This window comes from Herpailurus yagouaroundi, unplaced genomic scaffold, assembly GCF_014898765.1.
Source record: "Herpailurus yagouaroundi ecotype Mexico unplaced genomic scaffold, PumYag 139, whole genome shotgun sequence".
Lineage (NCBI taxonomy): Eukaryota > Metazoa > Chordata > Mammalia > Carnivora > Felidae > Herpailurus > Herpailurus yagouaroundi.
Genome location: NW_024412394.1, coordinates 57,555,467 through 57,575,732, shown reverse-complemented (window position 1 = coordinate 57,575,732; position 20,266 = coordinate 57,555,467). Strand labels below are relative to the sequence as shown.

The following is a 20,266-nucleotide window of genomic DNA, read 5'->3' as shown; positions in this document are numbered from 1 at the left end:
GGGCACAATGAACATGTTCCAGACACAGCAAGAGCATGTGCAAAGGCCTGGAGATGAGAAAGCTTGGTGTAGAATAAATGGTTTTGATTATGACAATCTATCGCCTGTTGGCATTTCCCAAGTCAATATACTGTATTACATTATATGCAGGTTTAGTAGTAAATGAGATGCACACAACAGGTTTAATTACATGAAGCGAGCGAGAGTTAACTAGCTGTGGGGAACGGTACATTCTGACCAGCCTCCTCTGGTAGAGGATATTTAATTGGCTTGCTGTTGTATCACGTCAAGAACTGTGTTTTCTGGTTGGCACTCAAGGACTTGATGAATCGCTACTCTGACACTTGATATTCCACACTGACTTGCATGCAGTGTTTGGAACATCAGGTACGTTGCTCGTACCCTCTGAATCGCGAAGTGTTAATTCTGCAATGGTGACAGGAAAAGGCAATGTACTGAGGCTCGACAACCTCTGAAGTAGCCCACATTATTTGTCGTGGGCTCCCCAAAGAGTTCCTTTCAAAGAGGGAAAGCTGCAGCAAATAAATGAAAACCACCAGAGAGAGAGAGAGAGGAGCAATAGACACGGAGAATGGAGAATGGAGATCCCGATGAAAAATTAAAGGCATTCAAAGGCAAGAACAAACAATTGGAATACCAAGCTGTTTTCATTATGGTAGATTTATAATATGCTTCAATAGCTGGTGGGATAGATTAGACTATGCTTTTATTTTTCAAAATGTCTCTGGTTATTCTTTCATCTAATTCGTAAAATTAGATGCTTTAATTTCTTGGTAGCAGTGCTTTAAATTTTTCTAGACTTTCTTTTTTTTATTTTCAAAACTATTCTTCATAAGGACCATAAAGACCTTTAAAAAACCTATATATAGCATATTCTCTTTCTCTATATGTATGATGTATACATACATATGTACTTAGTATACAAGAGATATTTACTCGAACTCATAAAATGAACAGACTCAACAGTTATTAAATATGCATTATAGAAATAGGCTAACATTTCGGTTATTTTTTGTACTGAAAAAAAGTAAAGTAGAGCTTTAAAAATCAGTGAAATCCACTGACATGGAAACACTCTTGATGTTTTTAACACTCATATTTAAAAGCACAGGAAGCATAGTTCTTACAGGGACACAGACCAGATCAAGAATAGATATCTAGCTGAAAGAATCTGAGAAATATTTTGACAGAAGGTACACATGACCTGCAATTGTCACACTTCACACTATCTTTTTTGTGGTAGGTAACTTCTATTAGATAGAATAATTCAAGTTATAAACTAGTTTCTTTGAAATTGAGCTCCATTTTTGGTGAGAAACGACACCTCTTTCTCCATCTCTATGCAATTTACACACTCCAATCTTCGGGAAGAAGTCAATTTAAACCAGAAACTTTGGTGTTATAATAAACTCTACAGATATATTCAGTGAATTGGAACCTCAAATTTATCCCTAATGTTTCAGAGTGGATCACAGATCTTTCATCTTCCTTGTTTTCAGTTAATACAGCAACATAACTCATTAGATAGACTTCAGCTATTTGATTACTAGTGATGTGATTTCAGCCTTATTTTATCTGTCTACAAAGTAGGATCTTTGTGCATTAATTATAAGTAAGACTTTTAAATTGTGGTTTGCTTAAACAGTTATGCAAAAACGGCTTCTTTCTGACCCGGCGTCTTTCCAAATATCTTTTTTGACAGGGCAAAGTCTTCTTTCTTGGGATTCTAAGTCCTAAGAATTGGTTTGGCAACAGCTTTGTCTATGGGTAGTCTCTTTTAGGCATTGAAAAATAGCAGATGCAGCTGCAGATAAAAGGGTGCTATTTACATGTGGAGAGGACACTTGGCCTTTTGTTGGCCCATTCACCTGACATTTGCACCCACCAGGAGCCATCAGTGTGAGTAGTTCTTCCCATCAGAACATTTTTATATGCTAGTGTGTGCGTGTGTTCATATGTCTACACATGCACACGATTTATCAAATATCATGTTGGGATTATTTCAAGGTTAGGATATTGATTGAAACTGCATATGTACTTGCTGTAGCATATTTCCCACAGGGTCAGATCACGATGGCTAAAAAAGCTTGGCTTTTTTGTTTTTTGTTTTTGGCTTGGTTTTTGCATAGTGTATTCATTCTCTTTTTAATTGGATCACTAGGGGGTTATTAACATTGCTCTAGCTGAGGAAATAGAAACCTCGTAGCCTAAAAAAGTCAAGACCCTTACTAAATTACCTAATTCACAGTAGCTTTTCTCTGATTCTGTTTACTGGACGTGTGTGTCATATGTTCGTGTTGGGGGTGAGTGGGTGGGGAGGCCGTTCTGCACCACAGAAGCTTTCAAAAATTGCCAACCAGGATACTTGAAGAAATATTTTACTTTCTCTACCTCTCAGACTATTTCTAGAGCACCTGATGCCTCTGTATTCTTCATAGAGACTTTGCTGCTCTATCAAATCAGACATGCACAGAAAGCTGTCTTGGCACACAGCCTAAGAAGATTTAAGGTAAGAACTCTGGCTTATTGCTCAGCAGAATCGCAGATTTTTATCCCATCCATTTAACCAACCCCCTTCCTTTCATCAAGAAAGCAAATTAATTATCTTTTAATAACAATAATAACAAAGAAATAGCTCAAGTGTCTGCCTCCCCTTTGAAGGCCTTCCTATAACAAACCCCTTGCTTTTTCTTGCCCCCCCATCCTAGGACTGCCATGGGCCTCTGCTACTGAGGGATGAGGCAAGGAGGTAAGGGGGTTGAGAGCCTGCCCACCAGAGACAGAAGTCACACAGAGTACTCAAGTCTAGCAGGAAGGTCCAAAGAGAACTTTGGTGAGCTGAGTAAGGTTCCTTTTCATTTGTGTGAACGGAAGGAAAATGTGTCCTTCATTTTTCCTGTGGCTTAGGAGTCTTTAGGTTAAAACGTATGCATGGGAATACACAGTCATAAATATACACACAGAAACACACATAGACATGTCATGTGGCTATTGAGTGTATGAATTGTGGCCAGTTAGAATTGAAATGTGCCATAAATGTAAAAAAATACACTTAAGATTTTGAACACTTGGTGTATCTCATTAATAAGTTTTTATTTTGATTATACGTTGAAGTAATACTTTGGATGTACTGGGTTGAATAAAATACATGATTACAATTAATTTCACTTTTTAAAAAACTCTTCTTAATGTTGCTTCTAGAAAATTTAAGATTACACATATGGCTTATATTCTATTTGTATTGGGCGGCGCTGGTCTAGAGCTTTGTTACAGAAGAGAAAGATTTTCCTAATACAGCAGTATTATTGGGAATAGTGGTTCCTGTTTAACTTTATATAAAGTAGTTTTGGGGCGCCTGTGTGGCTCAGTCAGTTAAGTGCCCGACTTCAGCTAGGTCATGATCTTGTGGTCCATGAGTTCAAGCCCCATGTTCAGCTCTGTGCTGGCAGCTCTGAGCCTGGAGCCTGCTTCAGATTCTGTGTCTCCCTCTCTCTGCCCCTCCCGGCTTGCACTCTTGTCTCTCTCTCTCTCAAAATAATAAATAAGCATTAAAAAAAGTTAAAAAAAAATAAAGTAGTTTTAGTGGCCTTTTCTCATTCTCCTGCTTTCAATCCTGGGTCTACAATGTACCTCAGAATAAACTTTAAATTTACGATTTTATCTTTACATTAGGTCAGATGAAAATTTTGCATAAGAGACCTTCATCTCCCAAGAAGACAGGTAAATACGTAATTTATTTTTCCTTCCCTCCAGCAAATCTCTCGGTGTTGGGGGGGATGGGCATAGGGTGAGTTGCTGGAATTTATCAACAGTATCACTGTTTATTCTTTGCCAGCTCCTCCTCCTCACCTCAAAGCCTTCCATACACTTTCAAACGGTATTGCTATCTCCATTTTAGTGATGAGAAAACTGAGGACTGTGTAGGTCAATTCTCCAAATCTAGAGGCTAGAGAATGCTGGAACTGTGATGTAAGTTCCCGTCTCGACTATTCACTGTTAAGCACCTTCAAGACAGAAGATCCCCATGACACATTTAACCTGATGATCAAAACATAAAGATCAATGAATTATTGTTAATTTGCATGCATATTGTGCATCATATAAGTGATACATTCAGCATGTTGGTCAGTAGAGAGAAAACTGATTCCTGAAACCATCAAAATAAGGATGCAAAATGGAAAAGGGCCCTTTGGGTCCAAAGGCAATAAGTATGAAAAAAGGTTCATACATATTTTGAGACCACAACGATTTTGTAAACAATGAAATTAATTAAAAATCTTCAAAGAAAAAAATACTGTTATGTTTATTAGGCTGCTTTTGAAGTTATCCTTTCTTAACTTTTGAAATTATTGAATTAGTTGCATCTTCCCTAAGACCCTAGATCAGGCTTTTATCCAAATGTGTGCTTGCTCTATTTTCTAATATGTACAAGGTCTAATTTATGCTCACGCACTGCATGAATACTTGGTAAGCCTTGGTGAACATCTGCCTTATTCCAGGCTTTCAGTTATATGCTGGGAAGACAAATATGAATATGAATATGGTCCCTGCCCTTTTAAGATTCAGTGTCTGGTGAAGTAGGAAAAATGCATGTGAGAAGTGTTATGGCAAGCAGATGAATTCGAGACCATAGGAAGGGTACCTGGTAGGCAAAGTTCAAAGATGGCTTCTAAGTTTCCCACCTTCTGGTGCACATGCCCCTGATAAACCCCTCCTTTTGAGTGTGTGCAGGACCTGTGAATATGATAGGATAACTGTCAAAATCAGGTTGCTAATCAGTTGACTTTGAAATAGGGGAGATTCTCTAACGTGCCTTACCTAATCAGGTGAGCCTTCAACAAGGACTGGTGGGCCCTTTCTAAAGTCAGGGATATTGGAAGCGTGGAAGAACCTAGGGAGGAGGCCATGTGGCAAGGACCCAAGAGCCGCTTCTAGAAGCTGATAGCCATCACTGGCTGCCAGCTAACAAGATGATGGGGACCACAGTTCCACAACTGCAAGGAAATGATTTCTGCCAATAAGCCGAGGGAGCTTGGAAATGGATCTCACTCTACTTGAGGTTTCAGATGAGGACACATATGGTTGACACCTTGACGGCAGCCTTGTGGAGACCCTGAGCAGAGAACACTGCCATACTGTGCTTGGACTTCTGGCCTAGAGAACTATGATCTAATACATGAGTGTTGTTTTAAGCCATTAAGTCTGTGGCAACTTGCTATGCAGCAATAAGAAACCAGAGCATGCCCCTACACCCGTCTAGGCCGGGTGGGTTGGGTTCAGAAAAGACTTCAAAGGAAGGAAGAATAGCTGAGTTGTGTCTTGCTGGATGAGCAGGCAAGAAGCAAGTTGAGAAGTAAGGGGAGTTACATGCAGAGAAAGACTTTGGAGCACAGAAACTCAGCCTTGACTGCAGCATGTTGAAATTACCTGGGGAGTTAAACATAACTGATGCTTTGGTCCCATTCCTTGGGATACTGACATAATTTGTCTGGGTTGCAACCTCGATATTGAGATTTTAAAAATCTATCCAGGTGGTTCTAAAGAACAACTAAAGCTAGGACTACATTTTAGACAGAGTGGAACTGTAAGTAGCTCAGGGTGGTTGTGTCACAAGGAAAGGTGGAATAGGAAGCTAAGAAAAAAAAAAGGCAGAGACCAGATAGTGACCTTTTTTATTTTTAATAAAAAATCTAACTGAAACAATTGATGAAACTCTTGACTAGAATCTTACTTGGTTTGAAAATGGTGAACACGTGGTGTGTTAGACAATGGGAGGGCAAGAACTCTGTGAGGATAAGAAATGTTTGTGTTTTCAGTTAACTTTGAAGCCTATTTCATGGCATTTAACACAGGAGGTGCTTAGCAAATGTTTGAATGAATGAAAATTGATGGGGAGTGCTCAGGAGAGAAACTGGAAGTATCAGATATAGGCTGGAAGAGCTACCTGTCTATTTTGTAATCCGGTTGATTATACTCATAATGTTCTCTCTTTCAAGGCACAGTACTTTCCCCAAAGATGAAACATATTCCTATTGCTTGCCTTACTGCTGTCATCTGGAATGGGAGATGATGCTTCCTTTTCATTACTACAAGTTTGATGTGGCTAATACCAACACAAAAGAAAAGAAAAGTTGATTTTGGATTGCTTTAATAACGTTAATGTCAATTAACATGTTAATACTGTATAATGTTCAGTTCAAAAGACAGTGCTATAGTAACATAGGTAGGTAAACACAGGATATATAAGGGATACTTGGGAAAGGACAGTTGAACAAATTATGCCCAGAGTCCTTGAATGTAGTTCGTTGAATGAATGCCATTCTCTTCCTTTTATTAAATACTCTGTGCCCAGTACTGGGCAATGTGCTCTGCATTCATTATGATACAACATTTTATTTAATCTTCACCAAATCCATTGAAGTAGAGGTTAATATCTACATTTTACATATGGATATTAAAAAACGGAGGACACATAATTTCTACGTAACGGAGCCAGGATTTGTTATGAAATCTGCCAGACTCCAAAACCACGAGGTTAGGAGTAATTCTGTTTGGGAAAGGATACTGCTGAAGACTTCTAAATTCTTCTGATGTCCCAGAACACATTTGATCTTTAGATATACCATAGTGAAGAATTTTATTTTGAGGAAATGGACTTACTGATTAATTGATTTCTACTGGGTGCAAAAGAATGATGTAAAATCAGTTTTGGAATTAACTAGTTAATGTTTACAGAAGTTTTGGGTTGCATCAAAATATTCCAGTATTTTTTTTTTTACTTCAGAAAGAGAAACAGGATTTCAAAATGTGAATCATCAAAAGTAAGTTGTCTGTTTTCAACTCAGATGCTGTTATCCCTAATATATATATTATCTACCTATCTATAAATGCATACATAACTTTATAAATACAAAGGTTGTCAGTTACATCCATTAAATAAATTTGCTTTCACATAATGAGCAATATATTTTCTTTGATATTTAGGCTATCAAATTTTGATCCTTTGTTGCACAAAATGGGTAAAAATATACTAAAAAATGATTTTTTTTCTGTCATCTCTTTCCGTGCAAACTCCCTAAAGTTCAATGATCCTACCTTTTTATGTGTTGGACATTTAACTTTTAGGGCATTACATGTGGTCCTGTCTGGATTATTGTTTAAAATTTTGGATCACTTTATGTATTTATAATATTTATGGTATAGCTGAAGTAACTGTGTATCATAGAGTAACAATCACATGATTATTATTTCCATTTCAATTTTAAATCTCTATACACTCTTATTTTTAGTTTGGATTTTGCCACAAACATTCTATTTAATTCACTACAAAACTATAAAGCTGTATCCTAAAAAGTCACATGTGAATTGTGTAAAAGTGACTGGCAGAATATGATATTAATAGGTTATTGACTTGTTAGGTCTTAAAGAGCCAAAGGGAACATCCCTTGCAGCCCCCTCAATGCACTGGAGGTTTGTTTCATTGATTGGTCTGCTTAACCCATCATCTCCAGGCATTTAAACAATGATATACGCTTGACAAACCTAATATTTCATTTTGTATCTGGGGACCATGGAACAGAAATTAAAGGAAAGAAAGACAAATGGACAGATATACAAGCGGAAAATGATGATAAATGTGAGAGAGAAGGAAGAGACAAATACAACACAGACCAAAATTTGGATCAGTAAATTCTGGAATCGGTAAATGCACAACCTAATAGCAAATGTAATTCCCAGGAGATCGTGAGGGGAAGAAATTTAACATTTCTATTGTAAGCAAAATTCAGATTTAGATACAGAGCAGCCAGCAAAGCAAATAAGATATCAAATAAGTGGTGGCTATCTTTTTTGGATGTGTGTGTATGTGTGTAGGAGAGAGATAGAGACAGAGACAGACACACAGAGACAAAAATGATAGAGAAGCCATTTTTAAAAAGTGTTCTGAATACTTCTGTACAGGGCAAATCTAGGCACTTAATTTACCTGATCTTTGCTTTTTAAACCTTGAAGGAGGTGCCATGGCATGAGAAATACTTTCCTTTTTAAAAATGTAGTCTTTTCGGGGCGCCTGGGTGGCGCAGTCGGTTGAGCGTCCGACTTCAGCCAGGTCACGATCTCGCGGTCCGGGAGTTCGAGCCCCGCGTCAGGTTCTGGGCTGACAGCTCAGAGCCTGGAGCCTGTTTCCGATTCTGTGTCTCCCTCTCTCTCTGCCCCTGCCCCGTTCATGCTCTGTCTCTCTCTGTCCCAAAAATAAATAAACGTTGAAAAAAAATTAAAAAAAAAAAGTAGTCTTTTCTTCTGTTACCAATTTAAAAAGGGGAAACTTTACAATAGCCTATCTCAGGTCCCTTGAATCTCTCTCTGGTGTGATAGAGAACAGAACAAAATATAGAAAACAATATATTTGCCAAAGACTAGTTATTCTATGGGACTTGATCTGATTACGATTTCATTCTTTAAAAAATTTTTTTTAATGTTTATTCATTTTTGAGAGAGAGACACAGAGCATGAGTCGGGGAGGAGCAGAGAGAGACACACACACAGAACTCGAAGCAGACTCCAGGCTCTGAGCTGTCAGCACAGAGCTCGAACTCATGAACCATGAGGATCTATCAGGATAACTGACAAAACATTTGAGTAGGTTTTCTTCTGGGAAAGGCTGGGAATATATCTTCTGGGAAAGCCTGAGGATTGACTGAGCCACATATTCAATCACACTCTTTAATACATAGAAGTTCCTGTGATGTGACTTTTTTTTTTAGCTGTTAAAGTGTGTGTCCTACAAAAAAATCTAGATTTTTATCTGCTTCTGTTAACAACTACAAAACAACAGTATTTAAATACTGGAAGTATACCAACTCTTTCTGGCTCTTTTAAAAACTTCAGAGATATTCTATGAACAAACAGTTATTCCCTATTTCTGTATACATTATGTGCTAGGGTGTGTGCGTGTCGGGGGAGAATGGAGAAAGGGGAGTGGTTAGAGAGAATTATCAAAAAAAGGGTTCTTGCCTCAAGAAGCAGAGAACTGAACAAAACCGATGAAGTAGGAATCACAAAGTGTGCAAAGACTTTTAATACAGCATGATGTAGGAGGCAGGCATCATAAAAATATTATGGAAATAGGGGAGCTTGAGCAGGTCTTATATAGTGGGGTTGGAGTCACTGGGCAGTAAGAGAAAGTGATTCCAGTTGGAAGAGATGCATGCATCTCAGAGAGCAGAGAGCTGGAGATGTGTGTGAACTCTGGCAGCAGCATTCCCTGAAAGGCACTGAGGTACCTCGGGTTGGCTCTGGGTTCAAGTCTCTGCTCCACCAGCTGTCCAACCCTGGGGGAAGCCATTTCACACATGTAGTCATCACAGGGGGACAGTGAGAAATACATCCTCAACGGACATTAGCTACTATCGTTTTAGAAAGAAATCATTTTTAAGGTAGATAAATAAAATGTGGTATAGAATGATTGTAACTGATGTCAGAATTTTTCATTTCTAAAGCATAGAGGAAGCACATAGAAAACAGGCTTCTAAGGCCTAAATCATCAAGCTTGGAAGCTACCTCTCTGCTCTTCACCCACCTCTTGTTTGAATTCTTTTTTTCCCCTCTTCTCTTAGTTCTTAATGTTACTTTATCACCTCCCAGTTCACTTTGATGGAGATTATATCAGTATAGACATGCTTTATGTCATAAGAGTAGAAGTTTTCTATTAAGATACCTAAGTCAGGGGCGCCTGGGCAGCTCAGCTGGTTGGGCAACCAACTTCGGTTCTGGTCATGGTCTCAGAGTTCTCGGGTTCGAGCCCTGCATCAGGCTCTGTACTGACAGCTCAGAGCTGGAGCCTGCTTCCGATTCTGTCTCCATCTCTCTCTGCCCCTCCCCTGCTTGCACTTTGTCTCTCTCTCAAAAATAAATAAACATAACATAATTTTAAAACAGATACATAAATCATAATGTTTTATCTACCTCTAAATTTTCATAATATAGTGTGTGTAATCTGTATACAAAAGTCACTAAAATGGTTTACTAACTCCATGATAAAGCTAAGCAGACATATTTGACTTCATTTAGTTGCAGGAAATAAATTGAGATTTACAAACGATTATTCAACTGTTCATTCATTCATTCATGCATTCACTCAAAATATTTACTAAGTTGTGTATCAGTTACTGAGTACCTGAACATTTGAACACAGAAGTTCAATTAGAAGATGTACTTTTACCTTGAATCCAAAATAATGGCAAAGAAGAATTATGGCTTCAGATAAGTGTTTAAGCAGAGGGTTTGAGATAATAAAGTTACCTTTCAAGATTTTAAGATGGAGAAATTAGTCACGTTTTATTAGAACACTATCGGACAAACGTATTATATATTTTGTATCAATTTCCAAAATAAGATTTGTGCAGGCTTCAGTAGAATATTAGGTCAGTTATGGGGCGCCTGGGTGGCGCAGTCGGTTAAGCGTCCGACTTCAGCCAGGTCACGATCTCGCGGTCCGGGAGTTCGAGCCCCGTGTCAGGCTCTGGGCTGATGGCTCAGAGCCTGGAGCCTGTTTCCGATTCTGTGTCTCCCTCTCTCTCTGCCCCTCCCCCGTTCATGCTCTGTCTCTCTCTGTTCCAAAAATAAATAAACGTTGAAAAAAAAGAATATTAGGTCAGTTCTTATTAAATAACAACAGTGTCAAATAATGATAATAATATTGAAATACGAACTTTGACATCTGGAACTAAGTAGTAAAATCATTGGTGCTGAAGATAGAAATAAGGAGAGTATTAAGCTATAAGCTTCACCTGGCATCTTTCATTAGAGTCTGAATAAAATTCTTCACTGGAATTTGCAACACTGCTTGTGGTTCATCTTATTACTTTTACAGAGGACAAACAGCCATGTAATTAGAGTGTATTTGCGGTATTACACGCTTATTTGTAGCCTGAAGATTAGATACCAATTGGATGTTATCATTTAATGACAAGTATAATTACCACGAAGCTTGTTCTCTGCATCTGAGAGTTTACATTTCAATGGTGCTACAAGTATACAATTATGTTTCAGTTAGCTTATATCTGTATTATTATTTAATGATTATGTCCGCATTGGCTGTAATACAATCATCTTCAAGTCACCGTTAAAAAAATGGATCAGCTATACATAAAAAGCATACAGTAAATATTTTACATTATGGTGCTTTCTATTTTTACACTAATTTCCAATGCAAGTTATCACAACCATATATCTGGTTTCTTGGGAACAAGCACGAGTTGTGCCTTCAAGGATCTGAAGCTTACTATAATAATAGTAATACTGCCATATGTTTGTATAGCAACACTTATTTCCAGAGTGCCTTCATGAAGATTAAGCTTCACACTATCCTAAGGGGTTATAAGGAGGGGAGATTAAAACAATTTAGGATACAGAGGAGTTACACTCAGAATCCTGGGAGCAAAGTGGATTTGTGGGCTATACATGGTGTCCTTTCCACCTCACTGTATGCTGTGGAAGTTAAACAGTGGCACAATCATAGTTTGAAAGTAATCTTCAAAGCATTCATTCATTCATTCACTCATCCATCCCTCCCTCCCTCCCTCCCTCCCTCTCTACCTCCCTCCCTCCATCTATTCACACTATGAATGCCAAGAAGTATGCAATGGGGCCTACCCAGGGCAAAACTGGCTTTGCTGGGGAAGCTGAGAACTGAAGCCCAAATCGTCCAGTGGCCAGACAGAAGCAGAGGTTTCAGAAGAATAGGTGTTGACAGGGACTAGGAAGACATTTCTGGATTCAACAAAAGGAAGCCAGTGTGGTACTAAGATAAGCCACCAATATCTCTGGACCAGTGGCGGGTTGGTTAATGTTTAACAATCAGCTCTCCAGGGGATGAAAGCCCCAATTTGTAGCATTTTCTGATTTTCATGGTGTGAATTATCCCACCAGGGCTGATTCCAAACTACCAACGTGATGTCCCTGATTGTGGAATTGGGCAGAGGCATGCAATAGTGGCACATCATTATACAGTTTTCCATCATATAGATATGTAAATAGCCTCAAAAGCAGAGATTCTAGTAAAATAGAAAATTATGAACTGGTGATGAATTTTGAGTATTGAATAGATTTTATTTAGCTTCTTTAATTTTAAGTTCACGTAATTTTATTTTGAATAATGGTTTTACCCTTGGCTTACAAAATACCTGAAAATTGAACAGTTCTCGCCAGCTGGTGCTAATTAGTCTAGTATGCTACTTCTCTGGACCACACCCTTCATTCTTTCCTTAATTTAAGGGGATTCGGATGCTGGGTCCTGGATTAGTTTGCTGGGATTCCCATCACAAATACCGAAAACAGGGTGGCTTCAATGACGGAAATTTACTGTCTCCCGGTTCTGGAAGCTAGATGTCTGAGATCGAGGGGTCAGTCGACCTGGCTCCTTCTGAGCCTACTGAGGCTGAAAGTCAGTTCCATGCTTCTCTCTCTGGCTTCCGGTGGCCATCTTGGGTGTTCCTTAGCTCATACATGCGTCACTCTGATCTCTGCCTTCACGTTCTCATGATGTTTTCTCCCTGTGCGCATGGCTTTCTCTTTGTCTCAATTTCCCCTTCATATAAGGACACAGTAATATTGGATTAGGGCCCACCCTAATGACTTCATCTTAACCAATTACATTCGCAACATCCTAGTTTCCAAATAAGGTCACATTCTGAGGTGCTAAGGGTTAGGATTTCAATATATGAATCTTGGGGGCAATACAAATCAACTCATAATAGGCCCTGACTTTGAGCAGTGTCCCTTCATTTTTCTTAGGATGTTACTATTTCCTTCATGCAATAGATTGCTTGTCCATATTAAGTCTTGAGGCCTGCAGGTCCTTATCTGTTCATCCATCTGAACACCCACTCATCCTTCAGGACCCAACTCAAGTTGCACCTCCTCTTTAAATCTTTCCCCGAGTCTTTTCCTGTCCTCCCAACCCTCAAGCCACGGGAGCAGACTTGGGCTGCTCTGCCTCATGTGGTACCTGCTGCTTTGGACATCTGTGAGGGGCAGTATGGCCTTACGGTGAAGCGCACAGGCTGCTCCGAAGACAGAGCTGGGTTTGAGTTAGTGTTTCACTCATTTGCTGGATAAGCCACATGACTTGTATGGCTTCTGTTACCCCATCTACAAAATTGGGTAATAAAATTAACTTTCAAGATTGTTTTGAGGATTAAATGAGAGAATGGATGTAAAAATGGTAGCATAATACTTCCTACAAACTAAGTGTTCAATAAGTGCTAGCTGCTCCACCATATCCTAATGATCCTTGCATTCTCCAAGGTACAGATGCAGTCTCTATGGCTTGATGTGTTCTTTGTTCACCACTAGGCGCTTAATTCCTAGTGGGCAGGGGCTGGGCCTTGCTCGTTCTCATCTGCTTACAGGCACATGGCTACTACTTAATAAATGTTGGTTGAATGAAACTACATATTTTTAATGACAATATTTTATTTTTGTTAATGATAATAAAATCTCATCTTCTGACGCAGAGTAATCTATCCACTATATTCCAGCCTGACAAGGAAGTATGTGTTTTAAAGCCGACCTCAGAGTTGAAATATTCAAGCTTTATTTCTATCATTATATCAACATATAGTATAAAATATGACATATACCATGTCACTTTTTAATTCAACTTTTTATTTTGAAATATTATAAATTCACACAAAGTTGTAAGAAATAACACGGGGATCATGTGTGTGTGTGTGTGTGTGTGTGTGTGTGTGTGATATCTTGCAAAACTAGTATAATATCACAACCAGGATACTGATATTGATATAGTAAGGTGTAGTTAAGATTTGGTTCCACCAACTAACGATCCTTCATGTAGCCCTACTAGCCACACCCATTTTTCTGCCACCAAATTATTTTACAGAATGTCTGTACCATTTTATATTCCTATCAGCCATATATGAGATCCAGTTTCCCTGCATCCTTGTCAACATTTGCTATTGCCAGTATTTTTTACTTTAGCTACTTTCATAGACAGGTAGAGATATCTCATGTGGTTTTAATTTGCATTTGCATAATGGCTAATGATGTTGAACATCTTCTCATGTGCTTACTTGCTGTCTTGGTACCTTCTTCAGTGAATTGTCTCTTTATGTGTTCTGTTAATTTTCTAATTGGTTGTTTGTTTTATTGCTGTTGAGTTTTGAGAGCCCTTTTTTTTTTAAAGTTTATTTATTTATTTTGAGAGAGAGAGAGAGAGAGAGAGAGAGAGCGAGCGAGTAGGGAAGGGGCAGATAGAGGGAGAGAGAGAGACAGAGGGAGAGAGAGAATCCCAAGCAGGCTCTGCACTGTCAATGAAGAGCCCAATGCAGGGCTCAATCTCACGAACTGTGAGATGATGACCTGAGCTGAAATCAATAGTGAGATGCTTAACTGAGTGAGCCACTCAGGCACCCCTTGAGAATTCTTTATATCTTGTAACTACTAGTCCTTTCTTGGATATGTGGTTACAAATACTTTCCCCAGTCTGTAGTTTGTCTTTTTATCTTCTTAACAGGGTCTTTGAGTGAAAGTTCTTAATGTTGGTGAAGTCCAGTTTATCATTTTTCCCTTTTATGGACTGTACTTTCTTTTTGAAACAAGTCTAATAATGTTTTGCCTATCCCTATATTCTGAAAAGTTTACTCCTATTTTTAATAGAAATTTTATAGACTTATGTTTTACATTGAAATCCATCATCCATTTTGAGTTAATTTTTATATAAGGTGTGAGATTTAGTTTGAGGTTTACTTCTTTCTTCTTCTTCTTCTTCTTCTTCTTCTTCTTCTTCTTCTTCTTCTCCTTTTTTGCTTATAGTTACTCAATCACTTAATCACCATTTATTGAAAAGGCTATCTTTCCTCCATTGAATCTTTGTCAAAAATCAATTGTGCATATTTGTGGGGGTCTGTTTCTGGGTTTTCTATTGATCCATGTATCTGTCTTTCTGCCAATACCACTGTCTTGATTACCATAGCCATGTAATGAGTCTTGAAACTAGGTATATAGATTCTTTCTACTTTATTCTGTTTCAAATTTTTTAATTACTCTAGTTCCTTTGCTCTTCTATGTAAATTTTTAGAATAATCTTGTCTATATCTATAAAAAATATCTTCCTGGGATTCTGATAGGAAGTGAATTAAATCTGTGTACAATCTGGGGAGAATTGGCATTTTTATTATGCCTTCTAAGCCATGGATGTGGTATGTCTCTCCATTTATTTAGATTTTCTCTGATGTCTTTCATCACCATTTGGTCGCTTTTAGCACACAAGCCTTGTACATGTTTTGTTAGATTTATACCTAAGTGTTTCCTTGTCTGAGTAATTGAAAATGACATTATATTTTAAATTTTGGTGTCGTTATAGTGTATAGAAATATATTTGATATTTATATGTTTATCCTATCTTGCAGCCTTGTCGAACTCCTTTATTAATTCTGGGAGGTTTGTGTTTTATTTTGTTATTTAGTAGATTCCTTGGGGTTTCCAACATAGGCAATCAAGTGATCTACAAATAGGGAGAGTTTTATTTCTTCCTTTTGTGAAGTGTATGCCTTTTATCTAGTTAGTTTGTTTGTTTGTTTTTGCATTTTATTATACTGCCCAGAATTTCTTGATAGAATTTCCAGACCCTCACATGGTTTTCACTAATACCATGGGCAGAATCTCATTACTACATGGTGAAAATGGAAGTCTACATTCCTTACTGAGCCTTTACTAGTGAGGGTGGGAGTGAAGTCCTAGTTTTCTTTCTGGTGTTGGGCTGGAGCAGAGCAGTTACTGTCTGGATGTTTTCTGTCTTGCTAGGCTGGCCCTTTCCTGGGCCTTAGATTAGTATAGAAAGATCATGTTTTTGTTTTGTTTTGTTTTGTTTTGTTTTGTTTTGTTTTATTTTGTGGCTTTTTCTGTTTGCCCTTTTGATATTTCCAGATTCCAGATTCCAGCCTGGGATATATGAGGCAAATTAAAACCCAATGAGCTACTGACATGGTCTTGAGGCTGCTAAGCAGTTCTGTCTCATATGTTTGTTTTCTATATAATTTCCAGTTTCTAATTGTACTTAGTGGAAGGAATAGAGAAAAGTATGCTCACTCCCTCTTCCTGGAAGTAGTAGTCCAACCTCATAGCTTTAAAGGGAATGTGCTGTGGATATATTTTCAAAGATTGAAAAGATGTTTGCTCAGGTTTTATAAGTAATTCTTAATCCTTTGGACAAGTGTGATAGCTTCAGAATTTTTAATTTTAATTAAAAAAGAGAAAACAACTACTAAGAAGGGTCTAAATGTGTGTCTAGTCTAAAATGTGGTATAATTAAGTGGGTAAAAGGTTAGATAACAGTGTATGGTGTTTTGTTAGCTAGAAAGACATTCCTAGAGTACTTATAAAATCCATTTTTTTTGGTGGAAGTATATGAAAACCATTGTGGAAATCATAGTGTGACTTTCATCCATACATTTCAAATTATAGCTTCTTTAGAGATATAGAAACAAAACATTGGGGATGAGACAACTGAGTTTTAATTCTGAGTTCTTCCATAGCTTTTTAACCACAGGAGAGTTTTAAAATCTTTCCTCATGTGTAAATCAGGCTGGGGTCATTGTGAAGATTAATTGAGATAATATACATAAGTCCTAACAATTTCTAGCACATAACAGCTACTCTAGAAATAGTAGATCCTTGTCTTTAACAGGATTAAGGATTTGTCAAAAAGAAGTCAAGGAGTCCAAAATGGAGTCATTTATGCGAAACCCCACATCGCCATACCAAGGTTTAATTAGAGTTTGGCTGTCCCAGAAATGGAATCTTAAATAAATCAATAAAAAATTGCTTGCTCAGCAATACTTAGGTAATCTCCTGATAAACCCTGGCCATCCCCTGAAGGAAAGTAATCTTGCAGTAACCAACCCACTTTTTTGCATAGTATAACTTACTCGTTCTCATTCCCTTCTGCCTATAAAAGTCTTTCATTTTGTACAGCTTTTTGAAGGTCCCTTCTATCTGTAAGATTGGAAGTTGGCCAATTCAAATTGATTTTTGTTCAAAAAAAACCCTTAAAAACTTTAATATGCCTCTGTTTATCTTTTAATGGGGTTCATGTTAATTCAGATGAATTACATCTCATAGTCCTAGGCAACTGTCTTTGTAATCTGTCATTTCAGAATGAAATGTGCATTGAGGAAATACCAAAGAAAAACTGCTTTTAAAAACTTGGAAACAGAGTGCAGCCTACATAGAAAAACAACAAGTCTGAGACTTACTACTTAAAAATAATTTTGTTGAATATCTACTCAGAGAACATGAAAAGGAAGGCAAAGTTCTCTTGTTAGGTATCTATTGAGTAGCCCACACAGACAACTTTAGAACAAACAACAGTAATTCTATTCCAACTTCCTTTTAAAACAATGATAAAAATTCTTTACATTTGTATACTGCTTTACAGTTGACAAAGAGCTTTCATATACATTATCTCGTTTCAAAGAGACTCCAAGGCGCCTTTCCTGCCCTGATTGATGTTTATGAATGTACGACTTTCCCCTGGGCTGCAGTCATCAATAGTCAATGAGAAGAAAGGCTGGCTTTTTTGGAAATGCTTTGCTGCCAGGTAACTGCATTAACTCTGCTATTGTTGAATAGAGCCATGTATTAACCGTGCCACAGGATATCATCCATATCAACTAATGAATATTTGAATCCTTGTTCCTTGTGGAGCAGTGTTTGAGACCCATTCCTCTCTGCTTATCCAGTGCCCTCCCTCAGGATCCATATTCTCAATGAAGTTCTGTCTGACGGCTCTAAGCCATTTCAGAAAAACCTACACTGAAGATACTTAAATCCTAAAGGAAAAAAAAAATGCAGAAAGTACATAAACAAGACACTGCTGTATGAAACAAGGATTATACTGTTCTGAGGACAGAAAGTGATGTTATTTGTTAAGGTCATGGGAGGCATACTTTGACTCCATATAAAGGACTTTCCACAATAGGAGTTATGGTGCACTAATGAGGTCTCTGTCTGTGGAAGTATTTAATACAAGTCTGGAATGGGGCAATCCCCACATTCTTGGGAATGTGGGGCAGAGGATTTCTGAGGTCTCTCCTGAGTCCAGATTCTCTGCTTCTGAGATTCATCTTTGTTCTCTGATTGTTTCACTCTATAAGGAACCACTCTGCATTAAATTCTCTGTATGTCTCTTGGTGCCAAGCAGTGTTCACAGCCTATTGACTGATAACTAAGGGAAAACAAAAAAAACAGAAAACACATATGCTTTCTAGGAAGATGTGTAGGAGCAGAGGTAGAATTAAGATTGCTCAATCGACATCTCTGAACCAGTGACGTTTTCAGTTGTGCCTTGTTTTTGGCTTATACGGGATTTCTTCAGTCTTATTCACCACTTCTAATTTCCATAGCTAGTTATGTGCTTTACATTTTTCACCAAAAGTTTTAAACTTTCAGCCTGAGTCCCAAGTTGTAACAGATCAGTTTTGACCAGCTGTGTCAAGAATCACTAGTATGGTCAGATGATTCCCCCTCTGAGCACAGGGGGCTCTCTCTGCAACCAGGTCACATCCACACCTTAGGGTCTGTCACTTATGATGACCCAATTGCAGGAATTAGTTCCAGAACTGGTCAGATCTGTTTCCTGTGGCAGGTGGCACCAAGCCGACCCCAAACAGCTAACGGCCTGACAGAAACCATCTAGTTGCTACTGGGAAGTGGTAAAGCTGACCTCAATCATAACTAGATACTTATTATATCTAGGATATAACCCAATTACTCTGAAACAAAGTAGGTAGTGGCATGCGGGATAAAGGGGGTATTTTCAATATTTTAAAACTAAACGACCTAAACATATTTCTTTTTTTAGGGATAGCTATCTATCCTAATACTTCCGTATGTTTGCTCCCATAACATTCAGGCCACTTCAATAAACATTTACCGCAGTTTATCTCCTTTGTAATCAATTGGTCAGTGTCTGCCTTCCCTGATAGACTGAAAGCTCTCAAAGGAAAGGCAGATTTTGTCATTTACTGGCATACCAATGACACTAATACAAGGCTTAGCACTCACCGTATGTGTGTGTATGTGTATATGTGTGTGTATGTGTGTATATGTGTATAAACACTAGTTGAATGAATGAATGAATAAATGAACGAAATAAATAGTGAAACCTAGCATGGCATGGTTTAAAGAATATGGATTCTAGAATCAGATAACATGTCCCTCTATTTTGAGCTCTGCCATCTTTCAGTATATAAATTACTTAACTTTTAAGTCTAAGTTATTCAGTTGTAAAAATTGGATAATGTTATTTACCTGTTAACATTGTTATGAGAATTTGAGATGAAGTATTTAAAGCATCTGGTACTGTAGAAACTCAATAAATGACAGTTACTTTTAATGTTACAACAAAAATGTTCTGTGCTAATTATTGAGGATATAAGATGAAACTATTGAGAAGGATTGAAAAATCACGGGCAGATAGATCAGTTTATTCAAAATGATCAAATAAATTTTAGAGATGAGTATAGTGTACTATAGGAACCCTGGGCAGGGTCATGTGGTGAGCGGAGCCGCCATATTGCACAACTTCAGAAATTGCACGTGCATGATAGTCTGTATGAATAGAGGGCACCGTGTGTACAGTTGCCATTCACATCAGCTTATTGACTGAACTGTGTGAAATTGCTGACATTCAACCACTGCGACATACAGAACTAAAAATGGGAATGCGCCCTCTGGAACTGAGTCACATGGAGACCATGCATGGGGAAGAGAAAAGAATCAGAGATTTCCTGAAAGCCGTCTTGTCCCAGATGAGCGATGGAGGAGGAGAAGGAGTCATCGTAGTAAAGAAGTAAGGAAGACATAGTCAGAGGGGCTGGCAGATATTAGTTAAGCAATAGAGGCTTAACAAAGCATTCTGAGACACAGGAAATGCAATGTTTCCAAGGGTGGGGATTGAAGCAAGGTGAGATGGACATAAAGTTGGAGAGGCAGGCAACGATGGCTGATTTAGATGCTACAGATACTATACTCTTGAAGCAAAATTACAAAATGGCCATGAGAGAAGATGTTAAGTCTAGAATCCCAACTTTCTTGGGAACTAAATTAGATCTCCCCTCCACTACAGCCTTCTCCCACTCTTTAGTCTCAATCAGGTGCACCCTTCAGTCTCTTTCATGGCATCTTATTCTTTTCTTTCATCACTGGCCACATTTTGAAATTATAG

General features: G+C 38.1%; 1 long non-coding RNA gene across 1 annotated transcript; it reads left to right on the top strand.

The window, feature by feature from the left end:
- Window positions 1-2,332: 2,332 nt before the first annotated feature.
- On the top strand, window positions 2,333-3,744 carry LOC121029174 (uncharacterized). The gene is made up of 3 exons (XR_005789627.1): window positions 2,333-2,530; window positions 2,730-2,854; window positions 3,694-3,744. It is a non-coding gene; the product is annotated as an uncharacterized LOC121029174 (long non-coding RNA).
- Window positions 3,745-20,266: the final 16,522 nt, after the last annotated feature.